We start from the raw sequence: 22,548 nt of genomic DNA, 5'->3' as shown, positions 1-22,548 counted from the left end.
ACACGCTCCCTCCATATCTGATATGTTTGAAGAAATTTTACATGAATGCACCCCGGTCCATAGCAGTGCAACAACAAGTGCAGCTACCCAACAGCTGGACATTTATTTAGCTGAACAGCCTATCGCCAGAAGTGACAATCCCCTTGTGTACTGGCGCATCAACAAACAACGTTTTCCTTTGCTTGCACAGATTGCACGCAGATATTTATCTGCCCCAAGCACCAGTACAGAGAGTGAGAGACTATTCAGTCTAGCATCTCATATTCTTGACGAGAAGAGAAACCGTCTCTCCTGTGAGAAAGCGGAGCAACTTTTGTTCTTAAAGCGAAATCTGCCACTTATACTGAAATAGATTTATAAATCCGTAGCATAGACCAATTCCTTTACCATGTTGTTGAACATAGTAAATGAATTGGCATTGGACTGTGCTATTTGGACAATTGGAACATACAACATAGTATGACTGACTACCAGTATGCTCCAGTTGTCTAGTTGTGCCATACTGCCATTAGTTGTTTGTTCATTGTAGTAGTTCTACAGTTTTTGCACTTCTTCAATTTAAGAGATCTCCAGTTTTAGTACTGTACACAGTCACACACATCATACATAGTTTGTTGCTGTTGGGCCAAACTATATCTCTCTCCCTAAGCTTTCAGCCCGCTGCATGGCAGCAAAACTGTATGTCCTGTATTTGTGGCTGTCCACATATTCCAGTACTATACACTATACCACACTGTATTCCAGATATGGGCAGAGACTTCCAGAAACAGACTAGTCTACATTGCTTGCTGTGATTGCCCGAGCACCGCTGCTGTAGACCAGACTGTAGACTGTGTTCCAGGATGTCTCTGCTCATACCCGGGGGCCGGAAAACAGTGTGGTCTACTGTATGACTGTGTATGTAACCCGCAGCTACATATATACACTTTTATCGCACATGCAGCCGCTGACACCTTAGGGAGAGAACTTAGGGGGGAAAAAATAAATTACTACAGTTCTCTCAGGTTGGAAAATATTTATTGCATTTAGCATACTTATATATTACTGTGAAACAGAATAACAGCCTTCTGCCATTGTTATTCTTTATAGTTTGTTGTTGGGACAAAACTGTCAGTCATTGATTGTCTCTCCCTAAGCTTTCAGCCCGCTGCATGTGCAAAACTGTATGTCCTGTATCTGTGGCTGTCTACATATTCCAGTACTATACACTATACCACACTGTGTTCCAGATATGGGCAGAGACTTCCAGAAACAGACTAGTCTACATTGCTTGCTGTGATTGCCCGAACACCGCTGCTGTAGACCAGACTGTAGACTGTGTTCCAGGATGTCTCTGCTCATACCCGGGGGCCGGAAAACAGTGTGTTCTACTGTATGACTGTGTATGTAACCCGCAGCTACATACATACACTTTTATCGCACATGCAGCCGCTGACACCTTAGGGAGAGATAACTGAATTACTACTAGTTCTTCTGGTTTAAGTTGAAAATTAATAAAGTCTAAGACATTAAGTCTTCTTAGACTTAGTCTTAGTCGTTTTATTTTTATATTATTTATTTATTTCATTTTTTTATTTATTTTGTTATGGTTCAATGTGCACTGACTGCAGTCTACACTGTAGGATATGCGGTAGTAATTTATCATTTAATTTTGTATTTTATTTGATTTTATGATTTTATCTTCTGTGTCCACTGTCCAATTTATTTGGGTTGCTTTATTAAAGTACTGTTATTTTCCATTACTGGACTATTCTTTTATTCATAAAATTAATGATTCAGTTGAATATGAATACTATAATGAATAATACTATATAAGGCGATTTTATATATCTTTTTTTTTTTTTTTTTTTTTTTATATATAAAAAAAGCCATTTTCGGTTTCGGTGCTGTTTCGGTATCGGTTTCGGTTTTCGGCCTAGTGTATTTTTCATTTTCGGTATCGGTTTCGGTTTTCGGCCTAGTGTATTTTTCATTTTCGGTATCGGTTTCGGCACCAAAAAACCCATTCGGTGCATCCCTAGAATATATATTACCACCCGGGGCCCATATTTATCATCTCTTCCCTTGCGGTCAGTTGGTAGGGTTCACCACATTCAGATCCCCTCTTTGAAGCAATTCTATTACCCATCCTTACGGATGATTGGACCCTGACCTGATTTCCCAACCTTTTATAGGTTTCTCCTCCAGAGGTAGCTACTTTCTGGACTGTGATTGGGCTGATAGGTACCGCCCCGGTCACCGTTGCTTCTTTTCACTACTTGTCAGAACAATATTTTCCCTGTTTGTGACGATATTCCTTCAAGAAACCTGGAGATTTTCCTGAACTCTTTAGTTCAATCTCCTCTGTGGACTTTTCCAAAGTATTCTAAAAAATGGTTTAAAGTAGGGCTATTACTTTTGTTATCTCAAGAATGATTTGAGCAGACTTAATAATAATAATGATAATCAAGAAAATGTATGTCTGCTTGGAGTACAGAAGGCAGTCAATGCGGTGCAATGCTAGCTCATTATGCCTTTTCCTTTGCAGGTGTTAAAAAAAAAAAATAGCGGGTTTACTACCGCTTTAAGGCAAATCCTAGGATAGAAAAGGTTAGAGAAAAGAAAAGAGAAATAAGATAATATGGATACATTACACAGACAGCCCTTAGGTGACCATGCTTTGGCTTCCATGAGGCTAAGGGAGAGCCAGGGGTGTGTATTCTGATATATAGACACTTATAACCCCCCTCCTCACCCCCTTCCATTTAATCAGCTTTTTTTCCGCTCACACTGACAGCGTGATGAGAAAAACGGGACATCGGTCACACACACAGGGCCACCTAAGTAGTGCCACCTACCAGTGCATATCAGTACTGCTAAGCAAAGACCACCAATGCCACCTATCAGTGCCCATCAGTGCCTCATCATCAGTGTCACATGTGATATCCCATCGGATATCAGATGAATGGACATGATCGGCTCTCGAAAGCTCTGTGCTAACGATCCAATTATCATACGATCGTTTCGAAAGCGGTATTTTTCCCTCCAATTTTCAGATTCAATGTAAAATAATGCCCCCCCTGCAGTGTGGGTTTGTAAACAATCGCCTTCTAAAACAACCTTTTTAGTTTAAAATATAAATGAAAGGCTAAACATTTGTGTATAGATATAAAAAAGCATTATAAATACCCTTTTTTCCCCCTTTTTTAGAAGTGTTCTATTCCCTTTGTTCTCAGCTGCATGAGAGCTGGGGGAGGAGAAACAGCAGCACACTGATCTTGCCAGTGAATGGCTGTGCAGTGGGGGGAGGGCAGGACAAGTCTGATCATTGGAGGAGAGCAGCCTGAGTTCCCAGCACAGCTAGAGAACTGACCACAATGTGTTCTCCTGCTTAGTGCAGTCACATTTTTAATAGGAAAGCAAAGGGACTGGCAAGAACACCAGGGATTTCACACAAAAGAAGCAATGGAAAGAGAACAGGAGACTTTCTCACACAAGTACATGGCAGACACATATCAGGAATATAAAGTGTTAGGGTAACAAATACTTTGTCATAATGTGCTAGTATGCACTTCATACTAGTACATTATAACAGACTTACCTTCAAACTGAGCCCTCCAATGCTGTGCGGTCACGGCTCCCTGGTGCTTCCATCTTCACCTGGTCTTCCTTACAGGTTTGAAATCTTTAGCCACTTGAATGGCCAGGCAGTGGTGACATCACTCCTGCACATGTGCACGGGAGTCACATCGCTGTGGCACACAGAACGGGCCGTAACTGTGGTCTTAACTGCACATGTGCGGCTCAGATCACATACCTGCTGACAGGCAGGGGGGAGATTTTTTGACAGAAGAGACATCTAGTGTCTCTTTTGTTATAAAAGCCCTGGCTGTCAGCGGATTTTGCATTTCCTACGTTTAATCAAGGAAACCGATGGAGAGGCTACTATGAATGTTTTATTTTACTAAATGCAAACTTTTTGGCTTTATAAGGAGTTCTCTTAAGCCTTGTACACACGGTTGGAGAATCCTTCGGAATGTGTCCTATCAGACCGTGTCGTCAGATAATCCGACTGTGTGTGGTATGCATCGGACTGATTCCGTCTGAATATCTGTCGGACCCAATTTTCAAACTTGTTGGAAATATTTTCCGACCAAATGGTTCTATTGGACATACTCCGATCATGTGTAGAGAATTTTGATCGGACCAAGTGCCACGCATGCTCAGATCAAATTCCTACATCAAAGCTATTGGCTACTAGCCTGAACGTAGTCCCATCGTAATAAAATTACGTCATCACGTTCTGAAAGATCGGATTTTTTGACAACTTAGTCCGACCGTGTGTATGCAACAGTTTCGGACAAAATCCGACGGATTTGGTTGTCGAAATCTCCGACCGCGTGTACGGGGACTTAAAGTTTCTACTTGGCTGTTGTGGGATGTTGGGGGCCTAAAAAGTTGAGGTTTTTTTATCGATTGAAAATTTGTGGTATATAATAATGAAATAAATACTTTTTTTGGTAAGGGCTTTTTGTAGGATGTGGGGTTATCCAAATAATTTTAAAAAGCCTCTTCAACCATCTTATATCTAATTTTGGGTGACATAATCCATGTATAAGTGCAATTTTTTTTTTTCTACAGAACTGGCTTTTTAGGAAGTTACGCATTCCATTTGCCACAGTACCAACTATTTTTATGAAGATTAGTGGGTTTAAAGATTTTTTTTTTTGGCTTAAACCCAAAACCATAAATGTAATATATTGCAGTGTACCGAGCATTTGATGTGGTGGCAGAATCGTTTATTTATTTATTTTTTCTCCTTTGTCTTCACCTGTGATCTGGCCAGTAATGGGCCTCCTTTAATAGGCCAAGGGTGTTATTGTTATAATACTGTACAAAAGGAATTACTATGCCAGTTAGAGGTTCCAAAAAAAAAAAAAAAAAAAAAATATATATATATATATATATATATATATATAGCATAGTGATCCCTGTTGTGACAGACAGGGCTGGTGCAAGGATTTTTGACACCCTAGGCGAAACCTAATTTTGCCGCCCCCCCTCTTGGCAATACCCCTGCCCATGTATACCCCACCTTTTTTAATGACTGCTACTATTTTGCATGCAACGCTTTGATAGACCTGCTAATTGTAGAAATTTTACAGTTTTGCCCCCAAACCAGCTTTTGGATCAAATAATTCAAAAAGCACCCATAAAGTGCAGCCTCACCAGCGCCCGTAATGTGCAGCCTCACCAGCGCCCGTAATGTTCAGCCTCACCAGCGCCCGTAATGTGCAGCCAATGTTCAGCCTCACCAGCGCCCATTATGTGCAGCCAATGTGCAGCTTCACCAGCGCCTGTAGTGTGCAGCCTCACCAGCGCCCATTATGTGCAGCCAATGTGCAGCCTCACCAGCGCCTGTAGTGTGCAGCCTCACCAGCGCCCATTATGTGCAGCCAATGTGCAGCCTCACCAGCGCCCGTAATGTGCAGCCTCACCAGCGCCCGTAATGTGCAGCCTCACCAGCGCCCGTAATGTGCAGCCAATGTTCAGCCTCACCAGTGCCCATTATGTGCAGCCTCACCAGCGCCCATTATGTGCAGCCAATGTACAGTCTCACCAGTGGCCATAATGTGCAGCCAATGTACAGTCTCACCAATGCCCATAATGTGCAGCCAATGTGCAGCCTCACCAGCATCCATAATGTGCAGCCTCACCAGTGCCCATAATGTGCAGCCAATGTACAGTCTCACCAGTGCCCATAATGTGTATCTTCACCAGCACTCATAATGTACAGCCTCTCCAGCGTCCATAATGTGCAGCCAATGGACAGTCTCACCAGCGTCCATAATGTGCAGTTTCACCAGCACTCATAATGTACAGCCTCTCCAGCGTCCATAATGTGCAGCCAATGTACAGCCTCACCAGCACCCATAATGTGTAGCCTCAAACGGCATCCATAACGTGCAGCCAATGTGCAGCTTCACCAGCACCCACAATGTATACTATATCTGTATACATGTCAGTGAAAACTTTTACTCACCAGGTGACGGTCTGACTTTGACTGGGGCTCACCTCTGCAGCTGTATGATCTACTTACCTCTGCAGCTGTATGATCTACTTACCTCTGCAGCTCTCTCTGCATCTGACAACTTGACCGTGCCACTGCCAGTTAAACGCTGCCTGGCCTCTGTGAGTCCAGGCAAGCTAAGGCTCCAACTATCACCAAGCCCGGAGTGCTGCCGTTAAGTTCAATGATGCCTGTCATTGTTCAGGAGGACAGGCCAGGTCAGGTGGGAGAGCGGCCTGAGCCTCCACGATGGGGGGGGGCGGGGGGCAGCAGTATTCCTGCGCGCTGTGTACACCGGAGGGAAAAGAGTGGCCTCCAGGACGGGGGGGATCATGTGACGTATGGACACAGCACTGGGTAGAAAGGCAAAGGTGCAGAGGTGGCTGGCACTAGGGTAGGCAGAGTGGTACATCAGACACAGGCCGGTGTTGAGCGGTAATGACGTGACTGTGTGCGGTGGTACACACACAGGTCACACTCACTGGCAGTGCCACTGTGATGATCGGGGCGCAGAGGATGTTTTCTCTCCTTCCTACATTCCTCTGCCGCTGCTGTGCAAGTGCCTCTGACACTCTATGGAGGGACTTGGGATCAGAGCAGCTGCCTGTTGAGTTAGTTGATGAGGGAGAAAGGGAGTGGACTCACCAGCGGCTGGGTGCCCTAGGCGGCAGTGCGCCCTAGGCGGCTGCCTAGTTCGCCTAGTGGTAGCGCCGCCCCTGGTGACAGAATTGTGTAGCATTGGGATGGGATCGTTAAGGCTCTGTTCACAAATAATGCACTGACTTTTGTTTTACCGCACTGGATAAATGCAAATTACCGCAAGGACCCGCCTAAAACAATTGTTTTCTATGTGTCCTGTTCACGTGTCAGTGCAGTGCAGTACACTGCGATAAAATGCAAGCATGCTGAATTTTATTGCAGGGTACAGGAAGGGATTACATTTTACTGTACTGCAGGGCAATGCACAGCTCTGTTGTGCAGTGACATGAATGAAGTGTTACTTTGCGCCCTTCAAATAAAGTTGAAACAAATAAGGGAACTGTGCGATGCGCTAAAATGCACATCACACTGCCCCCTGCTGCCCACTCACTGCATCCAGAATGGAGAGCTGCCTACCCACTAAACCGCTGCAGTTTAGTGTGCAGGCAGTGCAAACGGGCCCTAGCTCCTGCCAAGCAATGCTCCCTGCTTGAGTAGCAGCTCCAGGGAGGAAGAGGAAGGACTGAGCACTGATTAGCTGTTAGTGCAGGCGAGGGGCAGGACCCACCCCTAGCAATCAGCCAGGAGGATTCTGATTGGCTGCTGGCCATTTCTTGCCCATCCCACCACCCCAGTTTGCAAGGGACCCTGTGCCTGACTAATGAACAGCCTAAGGCTTAATTTACACCTATGGCATTTTTTGTGCTTTTTGCATTTTGCACTACAGTCCATTTACCATGGTTTCCTATGGAACACGTTCTGTAGTGCAAATCTGCAAAATGCAAAAAGCACTAAAAATGCTTAGGTGTGAATCCAGCCTAAGACAAAACAGACTGCTGGAAGCTCCTAGAAGTAGGGTGTAGTCCCCAGGAGATATCCTCTAGTAAGCCAAGTGCTGGATGGGACTACAAGTTCCCAGAGGACAGAGAGCTGCAGGAGGAAGAAAGGGAAAGAGAAGCCCGGGCCTGGGCAGTCTCATGTGGGATGTGTGAGGTGACCAGACACTGGGCTGCAGGGGTGGAGAGTTGCCTGTTGTGAGTGTTGGCAGCAGTGTCAATGAGATGTCCGTCAACATCAGGAAAACCCTGTGAGTTGGACAAAAGGGGTGTCATTGGTTCCATTAGAGATCATCATTACTGGGTTGAAAGTCACCACCACCAGTTTCTTACACTAGAGAGCAGAAGGAGACTTAAAGACGATGTTCAGTGCCCTCACAATCCATTGAGAAGCCATCTGCTGAGGTGGCAGATAGAACAGGACATATTCCTGTGAATGAATGACATGGCTGTGTGGGTGATGGGGGAGAGGGGTGTGAGTAGGGTTGCCACCTGTCTGGGATTTACCCGGACAGTTCGGGATTGGAATCATGTGTCCGGGTTTCAGACTGCCTGAAACCCGGACACATTATTTAGACTGGACTATGGCTTCCCAGCAGGGTTGCTGGCTGCAGTTATCTAAGCTGAGAGTGTGTTACATTCTCTTTCATGCTGACCAAAGCCAGCACTAACAATCCCCCCAACACACACACACAGACGGGAGAGGAGAGAGGGCTCAATCTACACCTCTTCGTCCCACCCAACCCTCCTTGTCTGCCTACACTCCAATCCCCGGGTCTGTACCTCAGAAAAGAAAAGCGGGGGCTGGAAATTTGAAGTCCAGCAGCCTCAGATACATCTGGATGAGAGGTGCTGACTGCAAAAGGGTGAGTGAGCTTACCATCCATCCCTGTCTGTGAGTGAAGTCTCCCCCTTCTCTCCCCTGCCTCTGAGTGACTACACTAAGGTAACTCAGGGTTCTCAGAGCACCCCTTACATCAGAGTTCCTCTTTACACCAGAGGCCACAGTGCTCTCCCTTACAGAGTTCTCAGTGTTCCTCCTCCTTAAATCAGGCTTCTCTGAGTTCTCCCTTACATCAGTGTCTGCAGAGTCCCCCCTTACAGTGAAAGGGAACTCTGTGTTCAGATGTAAAAGTGGAACTCTGTGGACTCTGATGTGAAGGGGGGCTATTTTTATTAACATCATATGATTACAAATGGTATTAGCAAAATATATGTATATTTTATACAAAAAAATAAAAATATTGCTGTGCGCCTCTAAAGTGTTTGGGGTTGACTTGAAGAAAAGGTGGCAACCCTAGGTGTGAGGGGTTAGTGGGGAAGGTACTGGAACATGTTACACCCTAAATATGGTTGTAACATGTATGTTCCAATGGTAAACTTATCCTTTTAGCCAATGACAGGTGAGAGGCTGGGGGCATCAACTTTCTTATCCATGTCTTAAAGGGACAGTGCCACCTTGCTTTGGAATACAATCTGAGTATTTACCCCCCGGGCGAGGTGTCTCCCGGTATGAGATCTACTTATACCTCCAATGTAGAAACTTTCTGCTCCAAGCATAGCTAGTACACTGGGTGTGTCATTGCTATAAAGGTCATTGTCATCTGAAATCAGGGGACCCGTACATCAATGGTTCCTTCAGGTGTAAGCACTACAATTATATACTTTGGGATATACAGTATATAGATGAGATAGGGATCATCTGGGACAGTGTTTCTCAACTCCAGCCCTCAAGGCGCCCCAACAGGTCATGTTTTCAGGATTTCCCTCAGATGGAACGGCTGTGGTAATTACTAAGACAGTGAAACTGATCAAATCACCTGTGCAAAATAATGGAAAGCCTGAAAACATGACCTGTCGGGGGTGTTGAGGACTGGAGTTGAGAAACCGTGATCTGGGATGAGGTCTCACCAGGGCCGGTGCAAGAATTATGTCTACTTGGGCAAAGGTGCATTTTGCCACATTTTTATTTATTTTTACATAACATTTATTGCTATCATATACGGGACCAATAGCCCCCTATGTGATAGTATATAGGTGACTAAGTGAATAGGTGAATAAGTTCTCTTTATGGAGACACCTAGGGTCTATTAGACCCTGGATGTCTCCTTTCTAATCCACTGCAGCTAATGGAACACAGACCGTGTTCCACCAGCTGCTTCCCCCAGCGCTGATTCTGGAGAATGAGAGCTGCAGTGGGACAGCAGAGCCCGGTGAACATGGAGGGTGGGAATGGCGGCACATCACGGGAGTGGTGAAAGTGATGGCGGCTTCACAGCAGAGGAAGCCGACAGTCGGCTTTACTGAAGTACAAAAACCCCACATGTCTACAGCACTGTAAAAATCAGAATCCCGCCAAGTGGTTGGTGCCCTATGGCGATTGCTTAACCACCTTAGCCCCAGATGGATTTACTCCCCTTAATGACCAGGCCATTTTTTTTCAATATGGCACTGTGTTATTTTAACTGACAATTGCACGGTCGTGCGACGTTGTACCGAAACAAAATTGATGTCCTTTTTGCCCCACAAATAGAGCTTTCTCTTGGTGGTATTTGATTACCTCTGCAGTTTTTATTTTTTTGTGCTATAAACAAAAAAATACAATTTTGAAGAAAAAAATATAATTTTTACTTTTTGCTATAATAAATATCTGCCAAAAAATGTAAAAAAAAAAAGAATTTATTCATCAGTTTAGGCCAATATGTAATTTACTACATATTTTTGATAAAAAAAAATTGCAATAAGCGTATATTGATTGGCTTGCACAAAAGTTATAGCTTTTACAAAACAGGGCATATATTTATGGCGCTTTTTTTTTTTTACTAGTAATTTTTAGTGGGACTGCGACATTGCGGTGGACAGATGGGACACGTTTTTGGAACCAGTGCCCTTCATACAGCGATCAGAGCTATATAAAAATGCACCACTGATTACTGTATAAATGACACTGGCAGGGAAAGGGTTAAATGTGTCCTAGGGAGGTGTTTCTAACTGTGGGGGGAGTGGACTGACAGGGTGTAGAGAGAGATTGCTGTTCCTGATCACTAGGAACAGACAATCTCGCTGTAATCCCCTGACAGAATGGGGATTTGCTTTGTTTACATTGGTAGATCCCCGTTCTGCCTCTCTGTAGAGCGATTGTGGGTGGTCGGTGGCCGTCGGCCACGTGCATCGGCTCCGGCACTGCGGGCATGTTTGCTATATCTATTAAATGAACACCTGTACCAGTATGGAGATTCACACAATAGAACTGACCTGGCACTGCCACATATTGGCGGCAGCTGGTTGGCAAGTGGTCAAGCTGCCTTATGGTAGCGCCGGCCCTGGGTCTCGCAGACCATTGTCCCTTTTTTACTTTATTGTAACAATAACACACTTGGCTTGAGATTTAGGCATGTAGGTAACCCTGTATCTCTAATTTTTTGAACTTACAACTTTTTCATGAACAGAATGATTCTGTCCAGGAATCATTTTAAAGTGGTTGGGGGAGGGGGGCTTATAGGAGGTGAGACACATACAGGAGCTGACAGGGAGAGGAGAGGAATGATGGCGGCACGTAACCTGACCATGATTACCGTGGTCAATACATAGAGATAAATACAGGAACAGGCAGGATCAACCAGGTATTTTACAGTTTAGAGAGAGACGGATTAGGCAGCACAAGCACAGTGCTGTTTAATCTGCTATAAGGGAACAGGAGCTCTTTTTTTTCCCACCAGTGGGAATTTCTATCGTCATGAAAATAAATGTCACCATGAAAAATGGAAGAATAACATCCTCAGAAGCCAGTTCTATAGACTCAATAAATTGCACTTTAGTGAGATTGTAAAAAAGACAAATACAGGAAAGGTCCTCCAAAGATTTGGTTTAGGAGGCTTTTCAGAACTATTTGAATGCACATTCTCCAAAAATCCAGAACAACTTACCGTATATACTCGAGTATAAGCCGAGATTTTCAGCCTCTTTTTTGAGGCTGAAAGTGCCCCCCTCGGCTTATACTCGAGTCATCGCCGTCTGACTGCTCGATCAGCGTATCGAGCAGACAGACGGCGGACATACTACAATTTGAAAGCCGCGCCTCCGCCTCCGCCTGTGATAGGCGGAACACTGAATTTCCCAGCAGCCTGTGTTCCGCCTATCACGGACATCGTCTCATCCTCGTCCGTAGTACGAGGATGAGACGATGTCCGTGATAGGCGGAACACAGGCTGCTGGGAAATTCAGTGTTCCGCCTATCACAGGCGGAGGCGGAGGCGCGGCTTTCGAATTGTAGTATGGCCGCCGAGGCGCCGACGAAGAGCGGCGATCCTGGCAAGGCACGGGACGGGACGGAGGCAAGGCACGGCACGGGACGGGACGGAGGCAAGGCACGACACGGGACGGAGGCAAGGCACGACACGGGACGGAGGCAAGGAGGCAAGGCACGGCACGGGACGGAGGCAAGGAGGCAAGGCACGGGACGGAGGCTCGGGACACAGGTAGGCTGGACACACACACACACACACACACACACGGATGGATGGAGACACACACACACACAGGGATGGATGGATGGAGACACACACACACACACAGGGATGGATGGATGGATGGAGACACACACACACAGGGATGGATGGATGGAGACACACACACACAGGGATGGATGGATGGATGGAGACACACACAGGGATGGATGGATGGATGGACACACACACACACAGGGATGGATGGATGGATGGACACACACACACACACAGGGATGGATGGATGGATGGACACACACACACACAGGGATGGATGGATGGATGGACACACACACACACAGGGATGGACGGACACACAGGGATGGACGGACACACAGGGACGGACGGACACACAGGGACGGACACACACACAGGGATGGACGGACACACAGGGATGGACGGACACACAGGGACGGACACACACACAGGGATGGACAGGCATGTCTCACCCTCGGCTTATACACGAGTCAATAAGTTTGCCAGTTTTTTTGGGGGTAAATTGGGGGCCTCGGCTTATATTCGGGTCGGCCTATACTCGAGTATATACGGTACTGTATAACAATATATTTTTAAATAATTTTGGTGCACTAGGAATGTAAGCTACTTTGTATCCTCACATACAGGTTCATCTAAAAAAAAGTGAATACCGTTTAATCAAAAAGATAATTTATTTCACTAATTCAATTCAAAAAGTGAAACCCATATATTATATAGATTTATTACATACAGAGTGATATATTTCAAGCATTTATTTCTTCTAATTTTGATGATTTTGACTTACAGTTAGCAGGGCTGGACTGGGACAGAAATTCGGCCCTGGACGTCATCCAGACCGGCCCACAGGGGTGGACTGACCAGTCGGTCACTCGGGCGCCGCCCGAGGGCCCGAGGTCATTAGGGGCCCGGTCTCGGCCACATGAGAGACCACTTAAAGCGGCTGTGCCCGTAACACATGCCGCGATCATGCCGAATACAATACGGCGCGCTGCTCCCCGCCGGCCCCTCCTTCCCTCCCGTCCGTCCCAGGTGATGTCACAACGCATACAGTACAAGCACCTGGGACGGACGGGAGGGAAGGAGGGGCCGGCGGGGAGCAGCGTGGAGTTAGCCATATTGTAATCGGCATGAGATACGGGCACAGCAGAAGAGTGCAGGGGCCGGCGGGGAGCTGCGCCGTTAAAAGTATTATCGGCATCCGCCGGTAAGTAAAGCCTGGGCCTGCTACAAGTTCTGGGGGGGTGGCGGTACAGATGCATGGGGCCCCGGATCCCCCCAACCCTGTGTGTGTGTCCCCTGTGTGTGTGTGTGTGTCCTCCCCTGTGTTTGTCCCCCTGTGCCCTCCCGTGTGTGTGAGTGTCCCCGTATGTGTGTGTGTGTGAGTGTGTGTGTGAGTGTCCCCGTATGTGTGTGTGTGTGTGTGTGTGTGTGAGTGTCCCCGTGTGTGTGTGTGTGTGTGTGTGTGTGTGTGTGTGTGTGAGTGTCCCCGTGTGTGTGTGTGAGTGTCCCCGTATGTGTGTGTGTGTGTGTGAGTGTCCCCGTATGTGTGTGTGTGTGAGTGTCCCCGTATGTGTGTGAGTGTCCCCGTATGTGTGAGTGTCCCCGTATGTGTGTGTGTGTGAGTGTCCCCGTATGTGTGTGTGTGTGAGTGTCCCCGTATGTGTGTGTGTGTGTGTGTCCCCGTATGTGTGTGTGTGTGTGTGTGAGTGTCCCCGTATGTGTGTGTGTGTGTGTCCCCGTATGTGTGTGTGTGTGTGTGTGTGTGTGAGAGTGTCCCCGTATGTGTGTGTGTGTGTCCCCGTATGTGTGTGTGTGAGTGTCCCCGTATGTGTGTGTGAGTGTCCCCGTATGTGTGTGTGTGTGTGTGTGTGTGTGAGAGTGTCCCCGTATGTGTGTGTGTGTGTGTGAGTGTCCCCGTATGTGTGTGTGTGTGTGTGTGTGTGAGTGTCCCCGTATGTGTGTGTGTGAGTGTCCCCGTATGTGTGTGTGTGTGTGTGTGTGTGAGTGTCCCCGTGTGTGTGTGTGTGTGTGTGTGTGAGTGTCCCCGTATGTGTGTGTGTGAGTGTCCCCGTGTGTGTGTGTGTGTCCTCCCCTGTGTATGTCCCCCTGTGCCCTCCCGTGTGTGTGAGTGTCCCCGTATGTGTGTGTGAGTGTCTCCGTGTGTGTGTGTGTGTGTGTGTGTGTGAGTGTCCCCGTATGTGTGTGTGTGTGTGAGTGTCTCCGTGTGTGTGTGTGTGTGTGTGTGTGAGTGTCCCCGTATGTGTGTGTGTGTGTGAGTGTCCCCGTATGTGTGTGTGTGTGTGTGTGTGTGTGAGTGTCCCCGTATGTGTGTGTGTGTGTGTGTGTGTGAGTGTCCCCGTATGTGTGTGTGTGTGTGTCCCCGTGTGTGTGTGTGAGTGTCCCCGTATGTGTGTGTGTGTGTGAGTGTCCCCGTATGTGTGTGTGTGTGTGTGAGTGTCCCCGTATGTGTGTGTGTGTGTGAGTGTCCCCGTATGTGTGTGTGTGTGTGTGTGTGTGAGTGTCCCCGTATGTGTGTGTGTGTGTGAGTGTCCCCGTATGTGTGTGTGTGTGTGTGTGTGTGTGTGTGTGTGTGTGTGTGTGTGTGTGTGTGTGTGAGTGTCCCCGTATGTGTGTGTGTGTGTGTGTGTGTGTGTGTCCCCGTATGTGTGTGTGTGTGTGAGTGTCCCCGTATGTGTGTGTGTGTGTGTGAGTGTCCCCGTATGTGTGTGTGTGTGTGTGAGTGTCCCCGTATGTGTATGTGTGTGTGTGTGTGAGAGTGTCGCCGTATGTGTGTGTGTGTGTGTGTGTGTGTGTGTGTGTGTGAGAGTGTCCCCGTATGTGTGTGTGAGTGTCCCTGTGTGTGTGTGTGAGTGTCTCCGTGTGTGTGTGTGAGAGTGTCCCCGTGTGTGTGTGTGTGTGTGTGTGTGTGTGTGTGTGTGTGTGTGTGTGTGAGTGTCCCCGTGTGTGTGTGAGTGTCCCCGTGTGTGTGTGTGTGTGTGAGTGTCCCCGTATGTGTGTGTGTGTGTGAGTGTCCCCGTATGTGTGTGTGTGTGTGTGAGTGTCCCCGTATGTGTGTGTGTGTGTGTGTGTGAGTGTCCCCGTGTGTGTGTGTGAGTGTCCCCGTATGTGTGTGTGTGTGAGTGTCCCCGTATGTGTGTGTGTGTGAGTGTCCCCGTATGTGTGTGTGTGTGTGAGTGTCCCCGTATGTTTGTGTCCCCGTATGTGTGTGTGTGAGAGTGTCCCCGTATGTGTGTGTGTGTGTGTGTGTGTGAGAGTGTCCCCATATGTGTGTGTGTGTGTGTGTCCCCGTATGTGTGTGTGTGAGTGTCCCCGTATGTGTGTGTGAGTGTCCCCGTGTGTGTGTGTGAGTGTCCCCGTATGTGTGTGTGTGTGTGTCCCCGTGTGTGTGTGTGTGTGTGTGTGTGTGTGTGTATCCCCCTGTGTGTTTTTGTGTGTGTGTGTGAGCGTGTATCCCTCTGTGTGTTTTTGTGTGTGTGTGTGAGCGTGTATCCCCCTGTGTGTTTTTGTGTGTGAGAGTGTATCCCCGTGTGTGTGTGTGTGTGTGTGTGTGTGTGTGAGAGAGAGTGTGTCCCCCTGTGTGTTTTTGTGTGTGAGAGTGTATCCCCGTGTGTGTGTGTGTGTGAGAGAGTGTGTCCCCCGTGTGTGTGTGTGTGTGAGAGAGTGTGTGTGTGTGTCCCCCTGTGTGTGTGTATGTGTGTGTGTGTGTGTGAGTGTGCGTGTGTGTGCGTGCGTGAGTGTATCCCCGTGTGTGTCCCCCCCCCGTGTGTGGTGTGTGTGTGAGTGTCCCCGTGTGTGTGTCTCCCTGTGTGAGAGTGTGTCCCCCTGTGTGTGGTGTGTGAGTGTCTCCCTGTGTTTGTGTGAGTGTGTGTGCGTTCTCCCTCCAGTTTCCCCCTGTGTGCTCCCCCTCTTGTCTCCCTGGCAAGGTGTGGCGCCCAAGGGGGCCCCATGAGCTTCTATTGCCCGGGGGCCCCATTAGTTGTCAGTCCGCCCCTGCCGGCCCACTTACGTTTTGAGTGTCCCATCAGCACCCACTTACATGAGATTCTCATCAGCAGCCCCCTTACATCAGAGTCCCACCACCAGCTCTTTACATCAGAGTCCCACCACCAGCTCCTTACATCAGAGTCCCACCACCAGCTCCTTACATCAGAGTCCCACCACCAGCTCCTTACATCAGAGTCCCACCACCAGCTCCTTACATCAGAGTCCCACCACCAGCTCCTTACATCAGAGTCCCACCACCAGCTCCTTACATCAGAGTCCCACCACCAGCTCCTTACATCAGAGTCCCACCACCAGTTCCTTACATCAGAGTCCCACCACCAGTTCCTTACATCAGAGTCCCACCACCAGCTCCTTACATCAGAGTCCCACCACCAGCTCCTTACATCAGAGTCCCACCACCAGTTCCTTACATCAGAGTCCCACCACCAGTTCCTTACATCAGAGTCCCACCACCAGTTCCTTACATCAGAGTCCCACCACCAGTTCCTTACATCAGAGTCCCACCACCAGTTCCTTACATCAGAGTCCCACCACCAGTTCCTTACATCAGAGTCCCACCACCAGTTCCTTACATCAGAGTCCCACCACCAGCTCCTTACATCAGAGTCCCACCACCAGCTCCTTACATCAGAGTCCCACCACCAGCTCCTTACATCAGAGTCCCACCACCAGCTCCTTACATCAGAGTCCCACCACCAGTTCCTTACATCAGAGTCTCACCACCAGTTCCTTACATCAGAGTCTCACCACCAGTTCCTTACATCAGAGTCTCACCACCAGTTCCTTTCATCAGAGTCTCACCACCAGTTCCTTTCATCAGAGTCCCACCACCAGTTCCTTACATCAGAGTCCCACCACCAGTTCCTTACATCAGGGTCCCACCACCAGTTCCTTACATCAGAGTCTCACCACAAGTTCCTTACATCAGAGTCCCACCACCAGTTCCTTACATCAGAGTCTCACCACCAGTTCCTTACATCAGAGTCCCACCACAAGTTCCTTACATCAGAGTCCCACCACAAGTTCCTTACATCAGAGTCCCACCACCAGTTCCTTACATCAGAGTCTCACCACCAGTTCCTTACATCAGTCTCACCACCAGTTCCTTACATCAGAGTCCCACCACCAGTTCCTTACATCAGAGTCCCACCACCAGTTCCTTACATCAGAGTCCCACCACAAGTTCCTTACATCAGTGTCCCACCACAAGTTCCTTACATCAGAGTCTCACCACCAGTTCCTTACATCAGAGTCTCACCACCAGTTCCTTACATCAGTGTCCCACCACCAGCCCCCTTACATCAGAGTGTCCCCCTCCCACATGTACTCACGGTTCTAAAGGCAGCCTCTCTTCTTCCTCTCTCCAGTCATGTGATAACAAGCGATAGGGGAGAGAGGAAGGAAAGTCTGCTGAACGTGTCTATCTCCCCCTGCAGGCTGGAGGGAGCAGAAAGCCTAATGCTCTCTCCAGCATATCTCGGAGACTGCTCCTCCTGACAGGAGTGAAATCGCGATCACTCACTGTCAGAGAGGAGCGGCTCAGGACTGCACCAGACCGGCCCACTGAGCCATCGGCCCACCGGGAATCTCCCGGTAGTCCCGATGGCCAGTACATGCCTGACAGTTAGTGAAAACCCAAAATTCAGTATCTCAGAAAATCAGAATATTGTTAAAAAGTTCAATGTTGTAGACTGATGGTGTCACGCTCTAATCAGCTAATTAGCTCATTACTTGTGATGGTGTGGGGGTGCTTTGCTGGTGACACTGTTGGGGATTTATTCAAAATTGAAGGCATACTGAACCAGCATGGCTACCACAGCATCTTGCAGCGGCATTCTATTCCATCCGGTTTGCGTTTAGTTGGACCATCATTTATTTTTCAACAGGACAATGACCCCCAAAACACACCTCCAGGCTGTGTAAGGGCTATTTGACCAAGAAGGAGAGTGATGGGGGGGCTGCACCAGATGACCTGGCCTCCACAGTCACCGGACCTGAACCCAATCGAGATGGTTTGGGGTGAGCTGGACCGCAGAGAGAAGGCAAAAAAGCCAACAAGTGCTAAGAATCTCAGGGAACTCCTTCAAGACTGTTGGAAAGTCATTTCAGGTTACGACCTCTTGAAGCTCAACAACAGAATGCCAAGAGTGTGCGGAGTAATCAAAGCAAAAGGTGGCTACTTTGAAGAACCTAGAACAGTGATGGCGAACCTTGGCACCCCAGATGTTTTGGAACTACATTTCCCATGATGCTTTGGCACTCTGCAGCATAGTGGAGCATCATGGGAAATGTAGTTCCAAAACATCTGGGGTGCCAAGGTTCACCATCACTGACCTAGAATATAAGACATATTTTCAGTTGTTTCACACTTTTTTGTTCAGTATATAATTCCACATGTGTTATTTCATAGTTTTGATGCCTTCAGTGTGAATCTACAATTTTCATAGTCATGAAAATAAAGAAAACTCTTTGAATGAGAAGGGGTGTCCAAACTTTTGGTCTGTAGTGTTTTTGCAGATTGGTATATTTTATTGCATTTCAAATATTGCTGACAGAAATAACATTCTTATAGTAAACTCATCAGGAAATAAAAAAAATAAAAAAATACAGGCATACCATTGTTTTTCAAACACATTAACTGTTCATTGAGCCAACTGATACATTTTGTATATCCCTTAGGCCGCTTTCACACGGACGGCTGTTCTGCCGCAGTTTAGCATGTTTATTTTTTTTCGGTGAAATTCAAGACTCCAGGCACAGCGATCAGCTGCATTTGTACGGTGCAATTACCTGCGTTTATGTGCGTTTCTGTGCAGTTGCGTTCAGTTGCAGTTATCTAATATAGTCGTTCCCATAGCAACCTTTTGTTTTTATTTATTTTTTTGGTCCCTTGAATCCCTTCTCACGCTGCTATCCGCAGTTGACACAAAAGACTGCGATTACCTGCGGTTATGTGCATATAGCTGCGCATTCAATTCTATTTTTTCTATTCGCACCGAACCGCATGTAACGAAATCACAGCTAAACGCAGTGTGTGAATGGGGCCATAGGAAAGCATTGCGTGCTTTTAGCTGCGGATTTTCTAGTTTTCTACCGCAGCTAAAAGCACACAATGCTTTCCTATGGCCCCATTCACACACAGCGTTTAGCTGCGATTTCGTTACATGCGGTTCGGTGCGAATAGAAAAAATAGAGCATAAAGCACCATTCTATCCGTCCGTGTGAAAGGGGCCTTATCATCTGCAATACTTTATTTTTTAAACTGTTTTGTAAGCATAAGATGAAAAAAATCCCCATGTGTACATAAAAAGTCCAAGAAGTCGTCTTTTTTCGCCGCTGTCTGAGATGTTCTTACACCCTTATGCACTTCCTCCACATTTACTGGATAGTTTGCTGATCAGATTCATCACTTTTGGGTTGGTGTTATACTTTGATATGTTAGCTGGATTTTGAGCTCCATCTTGAAATGCAGCCATGACTTCAGGATCCTGCATTGCAGCCAAAACTTCTGGGTCAGAGAGAATGTCACGGACTCCTGGCATCCCGGCAAAGCCACCAGGAAACCCCCCTGGGAGACCTGGAAGCTCTGCACCTGCTTGACGCCGGGCTTCTTCCTCCCTCTGTGCTCTTTCATGTTCCTCTTTGGCTTTCCTAAGATGTTCTTTCCTTTCATTGAGCAGCCTTTCCTTCTGTTTGCCTTCATATTTTCTCCGATGCTCTGCAATTCTCTGAGCACGTGGGTCGCACTTCTTTCAACATTTCACTTGCTTCTTCATCACAGTCCAATTTACAAGCCATGGCCGGGCCGTGGGCAGATTCTTCCCAGTGCCCAAGGAGCCTATGTGCTTTGCCTCCCCATTTATATGGCTGAGCAGAGTCGGGGTTGATGGCTGTAGCTTTCTCACCGGCACCAATTGCAGCATTTGGCTTCTGTAGCGTCACATAAACACTTGTTCTTTCTGCATACAACATGACAATCTGTGGCTTCAATTTTATGGCTTCTGTTAGTAAATTGGTGGCTTTACACACACGAGCACAACGCCCCCTACTGCCTAGAAAACATCCAAATGTAAAAACATTACAACCTATTTATATCCCAATGATTAAAGATGAATGTATGTTTGCTATACTCCATTATCCTGAATACATTGATATGTAAATACATTTAGCTGAACCCCATAATAAAAACATCAATGAAAAGCACGGGGGAGCTGTCAAGGTATAGATATGGAAAAAGGAGGAGTATAGAACGAAACAAAATTCACCAAAATCAATCAACAGTACATGATTCATACAGAACAAAGATATCCTCTGATTATCTGTTCCGTATGAGTCGCACACCACGGTGGATCCGAACTGGATAGATGACTTCATCTTCTGTGTATAAATTTGTATACAAATGGAGCAGTATGGGCGGTAAAAACACGACCCAAATTTTGGATCACCGCTATATGTTCTGCACTCTATAGGAGAGACTCATATTTAGTAAATATATATCAGTGACCAGCTCTCCTGGGTGTGCATAGTATCATGTGGAACAATATGGGCGATAAAAACACACAGCCCAAATTTTGCACAATACCATATGGAACAGTATGGATGGTAAAAACACAGCACCCAAGTTTTAAATTACACCTATGCCTTCTATCGATCTATAGGGAGGACTCGTGTTTAATATATAATTTGAACAACCAACTGTCCTGGGTGTGCACAAAACTATATAAAACAATATGGGCGGTAAAGAGTATGGGCGGTAAAAACACAGCCCAAATTTCTAATGAAACCTATGCCTTCTGCGATCTATAAGGAGGACTCATGTACAATATATCATTTAAACAACCAAACGTGCTGGGTGTGCACAATACCAAATGGAGCAATGTGGGCGGTAAAAACACGGCCCAATTTTTAAATTGTCCCCTTGCCTACTGTAATCTATAGAATTAACCAGAGACAACGTCAGAAGTGTTTTACCTGCACTAAGTAGAAAAAGGACTGGACTGTTGCTCAGAGGTCCAAAGTCCTCTTTTCGGATGAAAGTAAATTTTGCATTTTATTTGGAAGTCAAAGCCCCAGAGTCTGGAGGAGGAGTGGAGAGGCACAGAGTCCAAGCTGCATGAGGTCCAGTGTAAATTTTCCACAGTCAGTGATGATTTGGGGAGTCGTGTCATCTGCTGGTGTTGGTTTGCTGTGTTTTATCAAGTCCAAAGTCATCTCCGCCCTCTACCAGGAGATTCTCCAGCACTTCATGCTTCCCTCTGCTGATCAGCTTTATGGAGATGATGATTTCATTTCCCAGCAGGACTTGGCACCTCCCACACTGCCAAAAGTACCAATACCTGGTTTAATGATCATGGTATCCCTGTGCTTGATTGGCCAGCAAACTCGCCTGACCTAAACCCCATAGAAAACCTGTGGGGTATTGTCAAGAGGAAGATGAGAGACACCAGACCCAACAATGCAGACAAGTTGAAGGACGCTATAAAAGCAACCTGGGCTTCTATAACACCTCAGCAGTGCCACAGGCTGATCACCCCCCATGCCACGCCGCATTGATGCCGTAATTTATACAAAAGGAGCCCCAACCAAGTACTGAGTGTATAATATACTGTACATGGATGTACTTTTCAGTAAGACAACATTTCTGTATTAAAAATCTTTTTTTTCATTGGTTTTATGTAATAATCTAATTTTCTGAGACACTGAATGTTGAGTTTTCACTAACTGTAAGCCATAATCATCAAAATGAAAATAAATGATTGAAATATATTGTGTGTAATAAATTATTGTGTGTAATAAATCTATATACTATATGAGTTTCACTTTTTTAATTGAATCACTGAAATAAATGAACTTTTTGATGATATTCCCATTTTTTGAGCTGCACCTGTATTTCTCTGAGCAATTGGGTTCTGTGTCTCCCTCTAGTGTTGTGTTTTAGCAATTATTCCATTACAGTAGAACTTAAAGTGGTTGTAAAGGCTTCAGGTTTTTGGCCTTATCGCATTCTCTGCAGTAAGATAAAAAACCTTTTATGTGCAGCTCAGTCCCAGCTCCCCTAAATACTTACCTGAGCCCAAACTCAATTCTCCGCTGTGCCCGGGAGCAGTGGCACTCTCCGCTCTCTTCTCACTGGACTCGGCTCCTGGCTTCTGATGCTGCCAATCCAATCCAGTGATGAGGGAGTGAGGACAGGGCCAAGCCGTACTGTGTGTGTCAGCCCGCATGTGTGCCACCCTAGCAAGCTGCGTCCTATGGTAGCACACGGAGAAGAGGAAGAGCCCAAAGCACTGGTGGGGGCCCCCAGAAAAGGAGGATCGGGGATGTTCTGTGCAAACCCATTGCACAGAGCAGGTAAGTTGAAGGCTGGCCGCAGGCCAGCCTGTATTTGTAGGAGGAGCCTGAGAGGGCTATTTAAACCTCCTCCTCTGTCAGGGCC

General features: G+C 46.9%; 1 pseudogene; it reads right to left on the bottom strand.

The window, feature by feature from the left end:
• Nucleotides 1-19,446: 19,446 nt before the first annotated feature.
• On the bottom strand, nt 19,447-22,336 carry LOC143987727 (hsc70-interacting protein pseudogene; annotated as a pseudogene).
• Between the last annotated feature and the right edge of the window lie 212 nt (nt 22,337-22,548).

This window comes from Lithobates pipiens, unplaced genomic scaffold (assembly GCF_037356315.1).
Source record: "Lithobates pipiens isolate NorthernLeopardFrog02 unplaced genomic scaffold, aLitPip1_a1.2 Scaffold_1, whole genome shotgun sequence".
Lineage (NCBI taxonomy): Eukaryota > Metazoa > Chordata > Amphibia > Anura > Ranidae > Lithobates > Lithobates pipiens.
Note: the sequence above shows the minus strand (reverse complement) of the source record. Positions and strands in the feature narration are given on the sequence as shown.